The following is a 13,207-nucleotide window of genomic DNA, read 5'->3' as shown; positions in this document are numbered from 1 at the left end:
ACGCAGGAAAGTTGATTTTTCACAATGTCCTGGGACTCCACAACATTTTCAGACTCCTAGGATATCGCGATGGAACGGATTGGGCGCTTGTGCTGTGGTGCCGAGCTCTGCAACACCATCGTCCGAGATCACCACCATCTTGGATCCTCACAGTGCATTGAGAGGAGAAAATCCACAAAAACACACAATGAGAGGTCAGGGCGCAGTATTTAAAGTCTGCCATGCTGCATGGAACTGTGCAGCTCCAGTGGCCTAATGGATAAGGCACTGGCCTCCTAAGCCAGGGGTTCTGGGTTCAAATCCCATCTGGGGTGTCTGACTCTTCCTTGTCTGTCCTTAATCTGCTTTGCCAACAACTGCTTATCTGCATTCAGTTGATAGGGTGAGGTGTTCCCTGTCGCCTTACGCAGCTCTTTTGGGGATCTGCAGGATTAAAGCTGAATTCCCTGAAACAGACAGCACAGACACAATGGCTGAAAACCTGCTGAGAATCTCCTGGGGCTGGCATGGTGGCTCAGTGGGTAGCACTGCTGCCTCGCAGCATCGGGGACCTGACTTTGATTCCTCCCTTGGCTTTCTGTTTGTGTCGAGTTTGCACCTTCTCTCCATGGGCTACTGCGGGTGCTTTGCTTTCCTCCCACAGCCCAAAGATGTGCAGGTTCGCTGGATTGGCTTTGGGGAATGCAGGCTGAGAGGATAGTGGTTGGGCCTGGATGGGATGCTCATCAGAGGCTGAGTGTGGACTTGCTGGGGTGAATGGCTTGCCCCCCTCACTCTCGGGCTTTTATCAACAAGTTTGGAGCACATGGTCAGAGCTCTGCTGCAGATCGCAGTCAAGGCTTCGCTAAGGGACTGGCATCCAGGTGTGTGTTCATATCCTTCTTTTCCCTGATCTTCCAGAATGTTCTCTAGCTTTGGCCAAAGGGGTCATCAGCTGGGTTCACATCATCCAATGGAGTCACCTTGCCCGTAGCTAGACAACGGATTGACTCAGACTGACACTTCCAGTCATCGAGTCATAGAGATGTACAGCACACAAACACACCCTCGGTCGAACAGATATCCCGACCCAATCTAGTCCCACCTGCCAGCACCCGGCCCATCTCCCTCCAAACTCTTCCTATACGTATACCCATCCAGATGCCTTTGAAATGATGTAATTGTACCAGCCTCGACCACTTCCTCTGGCAGCTCATTCCACACACACACACCACCTTCTGCCTGAAAATGTTGTCCCTTTGGTCTCTTTTATATCTTTTCCCTCTCACCCTAAACCTAAGCCCTCTAGTTCTGGACTCCCACACCCCAGGGAAAAGACCTTGGCTGTTTACCCTATTCATGTTCCTCATGATTTTATAAACCTCTGTATGGTCAGCCCTCAGCCTCCGATGCTTGGATCCTATCCTTAGAGGAAGCGGTATCAGCTTCCACCGCTGTGCCTCTGTGTCCAACCTCATCCGTCCTCTTTTCCAGGTCTCCCAGCTGCTGTTCATGCTTCTGCAGCACGATAGAGATCGGGGCCAGCTTCTCCTCTATCTGCTTAACCAAGATCGCGCGAGATTTGGCCAGGGCCTGGTAGGCAATCGAGCCCAAGGATCCTGCAGGCTGGCCGGGGGCCTGGCCTCGGACACTGCCCCATCCGTCTTCAACATCTCTGGACGAAGGAAACGCAGGAAAGTTGATTTTTCACAATGTCCTGGGACTCCACAACATTTTCAGACTCCTAGGATATCGCGATGGAACGGATTGGGCGCTTGTGCTGTGGTGCCGAGCTCTGCAACACCATCGTCCGAGATCACCACCATCTTGGATCCTCACAGTGCATTGAGAGGAGAAAATCCACAAAAACACACAATGAGAGGTCAGGGCGCAGTATTTAAAGTCTGCCATGCTGCATGGAACTGTGCAGCTCCAGTGGCCTAATGGATAAGGCACTGGCCTCCTAAGCCAGGGGTTCTGGGTTCAAATCCCATCTGGGGTGTCTGACTCTTCCTTGTCTGTCCTTAATCTGCTTTGCCAACAACTGCTTATCTGCATTCAGTTGATAGGGTGAGGTGTTCCCTGTCGCCTTACGCAGCTCTTTTGGGGATCTGCAGGATTAAAGCTGAATTCCCTGAAACAGACAGCACAGACACAATGGCTGAAAACCTGCTGAGAATCTCCTGGGGCTGGCATGGTGGCTCAGTGGGTAGCACTGCTGCCTCGCAGCATCGGGGACCTGACTTTGATTCCTCCCTTGGCTTTCTGTTTGTGTCGAGTTTGCACCTTCTCTCCATGGGCTACTGCGGGTGCTTTGCTTTCCTCCCACAGCCCAAAGATGTGCAGGTTCGCTGGATTGGCTTTGGGGAATGCAGGCTGAGAGGATAGTGGTTGGGCCTGGATGGGATGCTCATCAGAGGCTGAGTGTGGACTTGCTGGGGTGAATGGCTTGCCCCCCTCACTCTCGGGCTTTTATCAACAAGTTTGGAGCACATGGTCAGAGCTCTGCTGCAGATCGCAGTCAAGGCTTCGCTAAGGGACTGGCATCCAGGTGTGTGTTCATATCCTTCTTTTCCCTGATCTTCCAGAATGTTCTCTAGCTTTGGCCAAAGGGGTCATCAGCTGGGTTCACATCATCCAATGGAGTCACCTTGCCCGTAGCTAGACAACGGATTGACTCAGACTGACACTTCCAGTCATCGAGTCATAGAGATGTACAGCACACAAACACACCCTCGGTCGAACAGATATCCCGACCCAATCTAGTCCCACCTGCCAGCACCCGGCCCATCTCCCTCCAAACTCTTCCTATACGTATACCCATCCAGATGCCTTTGAAATGATGTAATTGTACCAGCCTCGACCACTTCCTCTGGCAGCTCATTCCACACACACACACCACCTTCTGCCTGAAAATGTTGTCCCTTTGGTCTCTTTTATATCTTTTCCCTCTCACCCTAAACCTAAGCCCTCTAGTTCTGGACTCCCACACCCCAGGGAAAAGACCTTGGCTGTTTACCCTATTCATGTTCCTCATGATTTTATAAACCTCTGTATGGTCAGCCCTCAGCCTCCGATGCTTGGATCCTATCCTTAGAGGAAGCGGTATCAGCTTCCACCGCTGTGCCTCTGTGTCCAACCTCATCCGTCCTCTTTTCCAGGTCTCCCAGCTGCTGTTCATGCTTCTGCAGCACGATAGAGATCGGGGCCAGCTTCTCCTCTATCTGCTTAACCAAGATCGCGCGAGATTTGGCCAGGGCCTGGTAGGCAATCGAGCCCAAGGATCCTGCAGGCTGGGCCGGGGGCCTGGCCTCGGACACTGCCCCATCCGTCTTCAACATCTCTGGACGAAGGAAACGCAGGAAAGTTGATTTTTCACAATGTCCTGGGACTCCACAACATTTTCAGACTCCTAGGATATCGCGATGGAACGGATTGGGCGCTTGTGCTGTGGTGCCGAGCTCTGCAACACCATCGTCCGAGATCACCACCATCTTGGATCCTCACAGTGCATTGAGAGGAGAAAATCCACAAAAACACACAATGAGAGGTCAGGGCGCAGTATTTAAAGTCTGCCATGCTGCATGGAACTGTGCAGCTCCAGTGGCCTAATGGATAAGGCACTGGCCTCCTAAGCCAGGGGTTCTGGGTTCAAATCCCATCTGGGGTGTCTGACTCTTCCTTGTCTGTCCTTAATCTGCTTTGCCAACAACTGCTTATCTGCATTCAGTTGATAGGGTGAGGTGTCGCCTTACGCAGCTCTTTTGGGGATCTGCAGGATTAAAGCTGAATTCCCTGAAACAGACAGCACAGACACAATGGCTGAAAACCTGCTGAGAATCTCCTGGGGCTGGCATGGTGGCTCAGTGGGTAGCACTGCTGCCTCGCAGCATCGGGGACCTGACTTTGATTCCTCCCTTGGCTTTCTGTTTGTGTCGAGTTTGCACCTTCTCTCCATGGGCTACTGCGGGTGCTTTGCTTTCCTCCCACAGCCCAAAGATGTGCAGGTTCGCTGGATTGGCTTTGGGGAATGCAGGCTGAGAGGATAGTGGTTGGGCCTGGATGGGATGCTCATCAGAGGCTGAGTGTGGACTTGCTGGGGTGAATGGCTTGCCCCCCTCACTCTCGGGCTTTTATCAACAAGTTTGGAGCACATGGTCAGAGCTCTGCTGCAGATCGCAGTCAAGGCTTCGCTAAGGGACTGGCATCCAGGTGTGTGTTCATATCCTTCTTTTCCCTGATCTTCCAGAATGTTCTCTAGCTTTGGCCAAAGGGGTCATCAGCTGGGTTCACATCATCCAATGGAGTCACCTTGCCCGTAGCTAGACAACGGATTGACTCAGACTGACACTTCCAGTCATCGAGTCATAGAGATGTACAGCACACAAACACACCCTCGGTCGAACAGATATCCCGACCCAATCTAGTCCCACCTGCCAGCACCCGGCCCATCTCCCTCCAAACTCTTCCTATACGTATACCCATCCAGATGCCTTTGAAATGATGTAATTGTACCAGCCTCGACCACTTCCTCTGGCAGCTCATTCCACACACACACACCACCTTCTGCCTGAAAATGTTGTCCCTTTGGTCTCTTTTATATCTTTTCCCTCTCACCCTAAACCTAAGCCCTCTAGTTCTGGACTCCCACACCCCAGGGAAAAGACCTTGGCTGTTTACCCTATTCATGTTCCTCATGATTTTATAAACCTCTGTATGGTCAGCCCTCAGCCTCCGATGCTTGGATCCTATCCTTAGAGGAAGCGGTATCAGCTTCCACCGCTGTGCCTCTGTGTCCAACCTCATCCGTCCTCTTTTCCAGGTCTCCCAGCTGCTGTTCATGCTTCTGCAGCACGATAGAGATCGGGGCCAGCTTCTCCTCTATCTGCTTAACCAAGATCGCGCGAGATTTGGCCAGGGCCTGGTAGGCAATCGAGCCCAAGGATCCTGCAGGCTGGGCCGGGGGCCTGGCCTCGGACACTGCCCCATCCGTCTTCAACATCTCTGGACGAAGGAAACGCAGGAAAGTTGATTTTTCACAATGTCCTGGGACTCCACAACATTTTCAGACTCCTAGGATATCGCGATGGAACGGATTGGGCGCTTGTGCTGTGGTGCCGAGCTCTGCAACACCATCGTCCGAGATCACCACCATCTTGGATCCTCACAGTGCATTGAGAGGAGAAAATCCACAAAAACACACAATGAGAGGTCAGGGCGCAGTATTTAAAGTCTGCCATGCTGCATGGAACTGTGCAGCTCCAGTGGCCTAATGGATAAGGCACTGGCCTCCTAAGCCAGGGGTTCTGGGTTCAAATCCCATCTGGGGTGTCTGACTCTTCCTTGTCTGTCCTTAATCTGCTTTGCCAACAACTGCTTATCTGCATTCAGTTGATAGGGTGAGGTGTCCCTGTCGCCTTACGCAGCTCTTTTGGGGATCTGCAGGATTAAAGCTGAATTCCCTGAAACAGACAGCACAGACACAATGGCTGAAAACCTGCTGAGAATCTCCTGGGGCTGGCATGGTGGCTCAGTGGGTAGCACTGCTGCCTCGCAGCATCGGGGACCTGACTTTGATTCCTCCCTTGGCTTTCTGTTTGTGTCGAGTTTGCACCTTCTCTCCATGGGCTACTGCGGGTGCTTTGCTTTCCTCCCACAGCCCAAAGATGTGCAGGTTCGCTGGATTGGCTTTGGGGAATGCAGGCTGAGAGGATAGTGGTTGGGCCTGGATGGGATGCTCATCAGAGGCTGAGTGTGGACTTGCTGGGGTGAATGGCTTGCCCCCCTCACTCTCGGGCTTTTATCAACAAGTTTGGAGCACATGGTCAGAGCTCTGCTGCAGATCGCAGTCAAGGCTTCGCTAAGGGACTGGCATCCAGGTGTGTGTTCATATCCTTCTTTTCCCTGATCTTCCAGAATGTTCTCTAGCTTTGGCCAAAGGGGTCATCAGCTGGGTTCACATCATCCAATGGAGTCACCTTGCCCGTAGCTAGACAACGGATTGACTCAGACTGACACTTCCAGTCATCGAGTCATAGAGATGTACAGCACACAAACACACCCTCGGTCGAACAGATATCCCGACCCAATCTAGTCCCACCTGCCAGCACCCGGCCCATCTCCCTCCAAACTCTTCCTATACGTATACCCATCCAGATGCCTTTGAAATGATGTAATTGTACCAGCCTCGACCACTTCCTCTGGCAGCTCATTCCACACACACACACCACCTTCTGCCTGAAAATGTTGTCCCTTTGGTCTCTTTTATATCTTTTCCCTCTCACCCTAAACCTAAGCCCTCTAGTTCTGGACTCCCACACCCCAGGGAAAAGACCTTGGCTGTTTACCCTATTCATGTTCCTCATGATTTTATAAACCTCTGTATGGTCAGCCCTCAGCCTCCGATGCTTGGATCCTATCCTTAGAGGAAGCGGTATCAGCTTCCACCGCTGTGCCTCTGTGTCCAACCTCATCCGTCCTCTTTTCCAGGTCTCCCAGCTGCTGTTCATGCTTCTGCAGCACGATAGAGATCGGGGCCAGCTTCTCCTCTATCTGCTTAACCAAGATCGCGCGAGATTTGGCCAGGGCCTGGTAGGCAATCGAGCCCAAGGATCCTGCAGGCTGGGCCGGGGGCCTGGCCTCGGACACTGCCCCATCCGTCTTCAACATCTCTGGACGAAGGAAACGCAGGAAAGTTGATTTTTCACAATGTCCTGGGACTCCACAACATTTTCAGACTCCTAGGATATCGCGATGGAACGGATTGGGCGCTTGTGCTGTGGTGCCGAGCTCTGCAACACCATCGTCCGAGATCACCACCATCTTGGATCCTCACAGTGCATTGAGAGGAGAAAATCCACAAAAACACACAATGAGAGGTCAGGGCGCAGTATTTAAAGTCTGCCATGCTGCATGAACTGTGCAGCTCCAGTGGCCTAATGGATAAGGCACTGGCCTCCTAAGCCAGGGGTTCTGGGTTCAAATCCCATCTGGGGTGTCTGACTCTTCCTTGTCTGTCCTTAATCTGCTTTGCCAACAACTGCTTATCTGCATTCAGTTGATAGGGTGAGGTGTTCCCTGTCGCCTTACGCAGCTCTTTTGGGGATCTGCAGGATTAAAGCTGAATTCCCTGAAACAGACAGCACAGACACAATGGCTGAAAACCTGCTGAGAATCTCCTGGGGCTGGCATGGTGGCTCAGTGGGTAGCACTGCTGCCTCGCAGCATCGGGGACCTGACTTTGATTCCTCCCTTGGCTTTCTGTTTGTGTCGAGTTTGCACCTTCTCTCCATGGGCTACTGCGGGTGCTTTGCTTTCCTCCCACAGCCCAAAGATGTGCAGGTTCGCTGGATTGGCTTTGGGGAATGCAGGCTGAGAGGATAGTGGTTGGGCCTGGATGGGATGCTCATCAGAGGCTGAGTGTGGACTTGCTGGGGTGAATGGCTTGCCCCCCTCACTCTCGGGCTTTTATCAACAAGTTTGGAGCACATGGTCAGAGCTCTGCTGCAGATCGCAGTCAAGGCTTCGCTAAGGGACTGGCATCCAGGTGTGTGTTCATATCCTTCTTTTCCCTGATCTTCCAGAATGTTCTCTAGCTTTGGCCAAAGGGGTCATCAGCTGGGTTCACATCATCCAATGGAGTCACCTTGCCCGTAGCTAGACAACGGATTGACTCAGACTGACACTTCCAGTCATCGAGTCATAGAGATGTACAGCACACAAACACACCCTCGGTCGAACAGATATCCCGACCCAATCTAGTCCCACCTGCCAGCACCCGGCCCATCTCCCTCCAAACTCTTCCTATACGTATACCCATCCAGATGCCTTTGAAATGATGTAATTGTACCAGCCTCGACCACTTCCTCTGGCAGCTCATTCCACACACACACACCACCTTCTGCCTGAAAATGTTGTCCCTTTGGTCTCTTTTATATCTTTTCCCTCTCACCCTAAACCTAAGCCCTCTAGTTCTGGACTCCACACCCAGGGAAAAGACCTTGGCTGTTTACCCTATTCATGTTCCTCATGATTTTATAAACCTCTGTATGGTCAGCCCTCAGCCTCCGATGCTTGGATCCTATCCTTAGAGGAAGCGGTATCAGCTTCCACCGCTGTGCCTCTGTGTCCAACCTCATCCGTCCTCTTTTCCAGGTCTCCCAGCTGCTGTTCATGCTTCTGCAGCACGATAGAGATCGGGGCCAGCTTCTCCTCTATCTGCTTAACCAAGATCGCGCGAGATTTGGCCAGGGCCTGGTAGGCAATCGAGCCCAAGGATCCTGCAGGCTGGGCCGGGGGCCTGGCCTCGGACACTGCCCCATCCGTCTTCAACATCTCTGGACGAAGGAAACGCAGGAAAGTTGATTTTTCACAATGTCCTGGGACTCCACAACATTTTCAGACTCCTAGGATATCGCGATGGAACGGATTGGGCGCTTGTGCTGTGGTGCCGAGCTCTGCAACACCATCGTCCGAGATCACCACCATCTTGGATCCTCACAGTGCATTGAGAGGAGAAAATCCACAAAAACACACAATGAGAGGTCAGGGCGCAGTATTTAAAGTCTGCCATGCTGCATGGAACTGTGCAGCTCCAGTGGCCTAATGGATAAGGCACTGGCCTCCTAAGCCAGGGTTCTGGGTTCAAATCCCATCTGGGGTGTCTGACTCTTCCTTGTCTGTCCTTAATCTGCTTTGCCAACAACTGCTTATCTGCATTCAGTTGATAGGGTGAGGTGTCGCCTTACGCAGCTCTTTTGGGATCTGCAGGATTAAAGCTGAATTCCCTGAAACAGACAGCACAGACACAATGGCTGAAAACCTGCTGAGAATCTCCTGGGCTGGCATGGTGGCTCAGTGGGTAGCACTGCTGCCTCGCAGCATCGGGGACCTGACTTTGATTCCTCCCTTGGCTTTCTGTTTGTGTCGAGTTTGCACCTTCTCTCCATGGGCTACTGCGGGTGCTTTGCTTTCCTCCCACAGCCCAAAGATGTGCAGGTTCGCTGGATTGGCTTTGGGGAATGCAGGCTGAGAGGATAGTGGTTGGGCCTGGATGGGATGCTCATCAGAGGCTGAGTGTGTACTTGCTGGGGTGAATGGCTTGCCCCCCTCACTCTCGGGCTTTTATCAACAAGTTTGGAGCACATGGTCAGAGCTCTGCTGCAGATCGCAGTCAAGGCTTCGCTAAGGGACTGGCATCCAGGTGTGTGTTCATATCCTTCTTTTCCCTGATCTTCCAGAATGTTCTCTAGCTTTGGCCAAAGGGGTCATCAGCTGGGTTCACATCATCCAATGGAGTCACCTTGCCCGTAGCTAGACAACGGATTGACTCAGACTGACACTTCCAGTCATCGAGTCATAGAGATGTACAGCACACAAAACACACCCTCGGTCGAACAGATATCCCGACCCAATCTAGTCCCACCTGCCAGCACCCGGCCCATCTCCCTCCAAACTCTTCCTATACGTATACCCATCCAGATGCCTTTGAAATGATGTAATTGTACCAGCCTCGACCACTTCCTCTGGCAGCTCATTCCACACACACACCCCACCTTCTGCCTGAAAATGTTGTCCCTTTGGTCTCTTTTATATCTTTTCCCTCTCACCCTAAACCTAAGCCCTCTAGTTCTGGACTCCCACACCCCAGGGAAAAGACCTTGGCTGTTTACCCTATTCATGTTCCTCATGATTTTATAAACCTCTGTATGGTCAGCCCTCAGCCTCCGATGCTTGGATCCTATCCTTAGAGGAAGCGGTATCAGCTTCCACCGCACCGCTGTGCCTCTGTGTCCAACCTCATCCGTCCTCTTTTCCAGGTCTCCCAGCTGCTGTTCATGCTTCTGCAGCACGATAGAGATCGGGGCCAGCTTCTCCTCTATCTGCTTAACCAAGATCGCGCGAGATTTGGCCAGGGCCTGGTAGGCAATCGAGCCCAAGGATCCTGCAGGCTGGCCGGGGGCCTGGCCTCGGACACTGCCCCATCCGTCTTCAACATCTCTGGACGAAGGAAACGCAGGAAAGTTGATTTTTCACAATGTCCTGGGACTCCACAACATTTTCAGACTCCTAGGATATCGCGATGGAACGGATTGGGCGCTTGTGCTGTGGTGCCGAGCTCTGCAACACCATCGTCCGAGATCACCACCATCTTGGATCCTCACAGTGCATTGAGAGGAGAAAATCCACAAAAACACACAATGAGAGGTCAGGGCGCAGTATTTTTAAAGTCTGCCATGCTGCATGGAACTGTGCAGCTCCAGTGGCCTAATGGATAAGGCACTGGCCTCCTAAGCCAGGGGTTCTGGGTTCAAATCCCATCTGGGGTGTCTGACTCTTCCTTGTCTGTCCTTAATCTGCTTTGCCAACAACTGCTTATCTGCATTCATTGTTTATAGGGTGAGGTTCCCTGTCGCCTTACGCAGCTCTTTTGGGGATCTGCAGGATTAAAGCTGAATTCCCTGAAACAGACAGCACAGACACAATGGCTGAAAACCTGCTGAGAATCTCCTGGGGCTGGCATGGTGGCTCAGTGGGTAGCACTGCTGCCTCGCAGCATCGGGGACCTGACTTTGATTCCTCCCTTGGCTTTCTGTTTGTGTCGAGTTTGCACCTTCTCTCCATGGGCTACTGCGGGTGCTTTGCTTTCCTCCCACAGCCCAAAGATGTGCAGGTTCGCTGGATTGGCTTTGGGGAATGCAGGCTGAGAGGATAGTGGTTGGGCCTGGATGGGATGCTCATCAGAGGCTGAGTGTGGACTTGCTGGGTGAATGGCTTGCCCCCCTCACTCTCGGGCTTTTATCAACAAGTTTGGAGCACATGGTCAGAGCTCTGCTGCAGATCGCAGTCAAGGCTTCGCTAAGGGACTGGCATCCAGGTGTGTGTTCATATCCTTCTTTTCCCTGATCTTCCAGAATGTTCTCTAGCTTTGGCCAAAGGGGTCATCAGCTGGGTTCACATCATCCAATGGAGTCACCTTGCCCGTAGCTAGACAACGGATTGACTCAGACTGACACTTCCAGTCATCGAGTCATAGAGATGTACAGCACACAAACACACCCTCGGTCGAACAGATATCCCGACCCAATCTAGTCCCACCTGCCAGCACCCGGCCCATCTCCCTCCAAACTCTTCCTATACGTATACCCATCCAGATGCCTTTGAAATGATGTAATTGTACCAGCCTCGACCACTTCCTCTGGCAGCTCATTCCACACACACACACACCACCTTCTGCCTGAAAATGTTGTCCCTTTGGTCTCTTTTATATCTTTTCCCTCTCACCCTAAACCTAAGCCCTCTAGTTCTGGACTCCCACACCCCAGGGAAAAGACCTTGGCTGTTTACCCTATTCATGTTCCTCATGATTTTATAAACCTCTGTATGGTCAGCCCTCAGCCTCCGATGCTTGGATCCTATCCTTAGAGGAAGCGGTATCAGCTTCCACCGCTGTGCCTCTGTGTCCAACCTCATCCGTCCTCTTTTCCAGGTCTCCCAGCTGCTGTTCATGCTTCTGCAGCACGATAGAGATCGGGGCCAGCTTCTCCTCTATCTGCTTAACCAAGATCGCGCGAGATTTGGCCAGCGCCTGGTAGGCAATCGAGCCCAAGGATCCTGCAGGCTGGGCCGGGGGCCTGGCCTCGGACACTGCCCCATCCGTCTTCAACATCTCTGGACGAAGGAAACGCAGGAAAGTTGATTTTTCACAATGTCCTGGGACTCCACAACATTTTCAGACTCCTAGGATATCGCGATGGAACGGATTGGGCGCTTGTGCTGTGGTGCCGAGCTCTGCAACACCATCGTCCGAGATCACCACCATCTTGGATCCTCACAGTGCATTGAGAGGAGAAAATCCACAAAACACACAATGAGAGGTCAGGGCGCAGTATTTAAAGTCTGCCATGCTGCATGTAACTATGCAGCTCCAGTGGCCTAATGGATAAGGCACTGGCCTCCTAAGCCAGGGTTCTGGGTTCAAATCCCATCTGGGGTGTCTGACTCTTCCTTGTCTGTCCTTAATCTGCTTTGCCAACAACTGCTTATCTGCATTCAGTTGATAGGGTGAGGTGTTCCCTGTCGCCTTACGCAGCTCTTTTGGGGATCTGCAGGATTAAAGCTGAATTCCCTGAAACAGACAGCACAGACACAATGGCTGAAAACCTGCTGAGAATCTCCTGGGGCTGGCATGGTGGCTCAGTGGGTAGCACTGCTGCCTCGCAGCATCGGGGACCTGACTTTGATTCCTCCCTTGGCTTTCTGTTTGTGTCGAGTTTGCACCTTCTCTCCATGGGCTACTGCGGGTGCTTTGCTTTCCTCCCACAGCCCAAAGATGTGCAGGTTCGCTGGATTGGCTTTGGGGAATGCAGGCTGAGAGGATAGTGGTTGGGCCTGGATGGGATGCTCATCAGAGGCTGAGTGTGGACTTGCTGGGGTGAATGGCTTGCCCCCCTCACTCTCGGGCTTTTATCAACAAGTTTGGAGCACATGGTCAGAGCTCTGCTGCAGATCGCAGTCAAGGCTTCGCTAAGGGACTGGCATCCAGGTGTGTGTTCATATCCTTCTTTTCCCTGATCTTCCAGAATGTTCTCTAGCTTTGGCCAAAGGGGTCATCAGCTGGGTTCACACATCATCCAATGGAGTCACCTTGCCCGTAGCTAGACAACGGATTGACTCAGACTGACACTTCCAGTCATCGAGTCATAGAGATGTACAGCACACAAACACACCCTCGGTCGAACAGATATCCCGACCCAATCTAGTCCCACCTGCCAGCACCCGGCCCATCTCCCTCCAAACTCTTCCTATACGTATACCCATCCAGATGCCTTTGAAATGATGTAATTGTACCAGCCTCGACCACTTCCTCTGGCAGCTCATTCCACACACACACACCACCTTCTGCCTGAAAATGTTGTCCCTTTGGTCTCTTTATATCTTTTCCCCTCTCACCTAAACCTAAGCCCTCTAGTTCTGGACTCCCACACCCCAGGGAAAAGACCTTGGCTGTTTACCCTATTCATGTTCCTCATGATTTTATAAACCTCTGTATGGTCAGCCCTCAGCCTCCGATGCTTGGATCCTATCCTTAGAGGAAGCGGTATCAGCTTCCACCGCTGTGCCTCTGTGTCCAACCTCATCCGTCCTCTTTTCCAGGTCTCCCAGCTGCTGTTCATGCTTCTGCAGCACGATAGAGATCGGGGCCAGCTTCTCCTCTATCTGCTTAACC

The 13,207-nt window shown here is 52.2% G+C and overlaps 6 non-coding genes across 6 annotated transcripts; all 6 read left to right on the top strand.

The window, feature by feature from the left end:
• Positions 1-241: 241 nt before the first annotated feature.
• Positions 242-314, top strand: trnar-ccu (transfer RNA arginine (anticodon CCU)). The gene has a single exon. It is a non-coding gene; the product is annotated as a tRNA-Arg (tRNA).
• A 1,594-nt stretch (positions 315-1,908) lies between these two features.
• trnar-ccu (transfer RNA arginine (anticodon CCU)) lies at positions 1,909-1,981 on the top strand. Its single transcript has one exon. It is a non-coding gene; the product is annotated as a tRNA-Arg (tRNA).
• A 1,595-nt stretch (positions 1,982-3,576) lies between these two features.
• trnar-ccu (transfer RNA arginine (anticodon CCU)) lies at positions 3,577-3,649 on the top strand. Its single transcript has one exon. It is a non-coding gene; the product is annotated as a tRNA-Arg (tRNA).
• A 1,588-nt stretch (positions 3,650-5,237) lies between these two features.
• trnar-ccu (transfer RNA arginine (anticodon CCU)) lies at positions 5,238-5,310 on the top strand. Its single transcript has one exon. It is a non-coding gene; the product is annotated as a tRNA-Arg (tRNA).
• A 1,593-nt stretch (positions 5,311-6,903) lies between these two features.
• trnar-ccu (transfer RNA arginine (anticodon CCU)) lies at positions 6,904-6,976 on the top strand. The gene has a single exon. It is a non-coding gene; the product is annotated as a tRNA-Arg (tRNA).
• A 3,258-nt stretch (positions 6,977-10,234) lies between these two features.
• trnar-ccu (transfer RNA arginine (anticodon CCU)) lies at positions 10,235-10,307 on the top strand. The gene has a single exon. It is a non-coding gene; the product is annotated as a tRNA-Arg (tRNA).
• The last annotated feature ends 2,900 nt before the right edge of the window (positions 10,308-13,207 follow it).

This window comes from Hemiscyllium ocellatum, unplaced genomic scaffold (genome assembly GCF_020745735.1).
Source record: "Hemiscyllium ocellatum isolate sHemOce1 unplaced genomic scaffold, sHemOce1.pat.X.cur. scaffold_1593_pat_ctg1, whole genome shotgun sequence".
NCBI lineage: Eukaryota > Metazoa > Chordata > Chondrichthyes > Orectolobiformes > Hemiscylliidae > Hemiscyllium > Hemiscyllium ocellatum.
The sequence above is the reverse complement of the archived record's forward strand: the minus strand, read 5'-3'. Positions and strand labels throughout refer to the sequence as shown.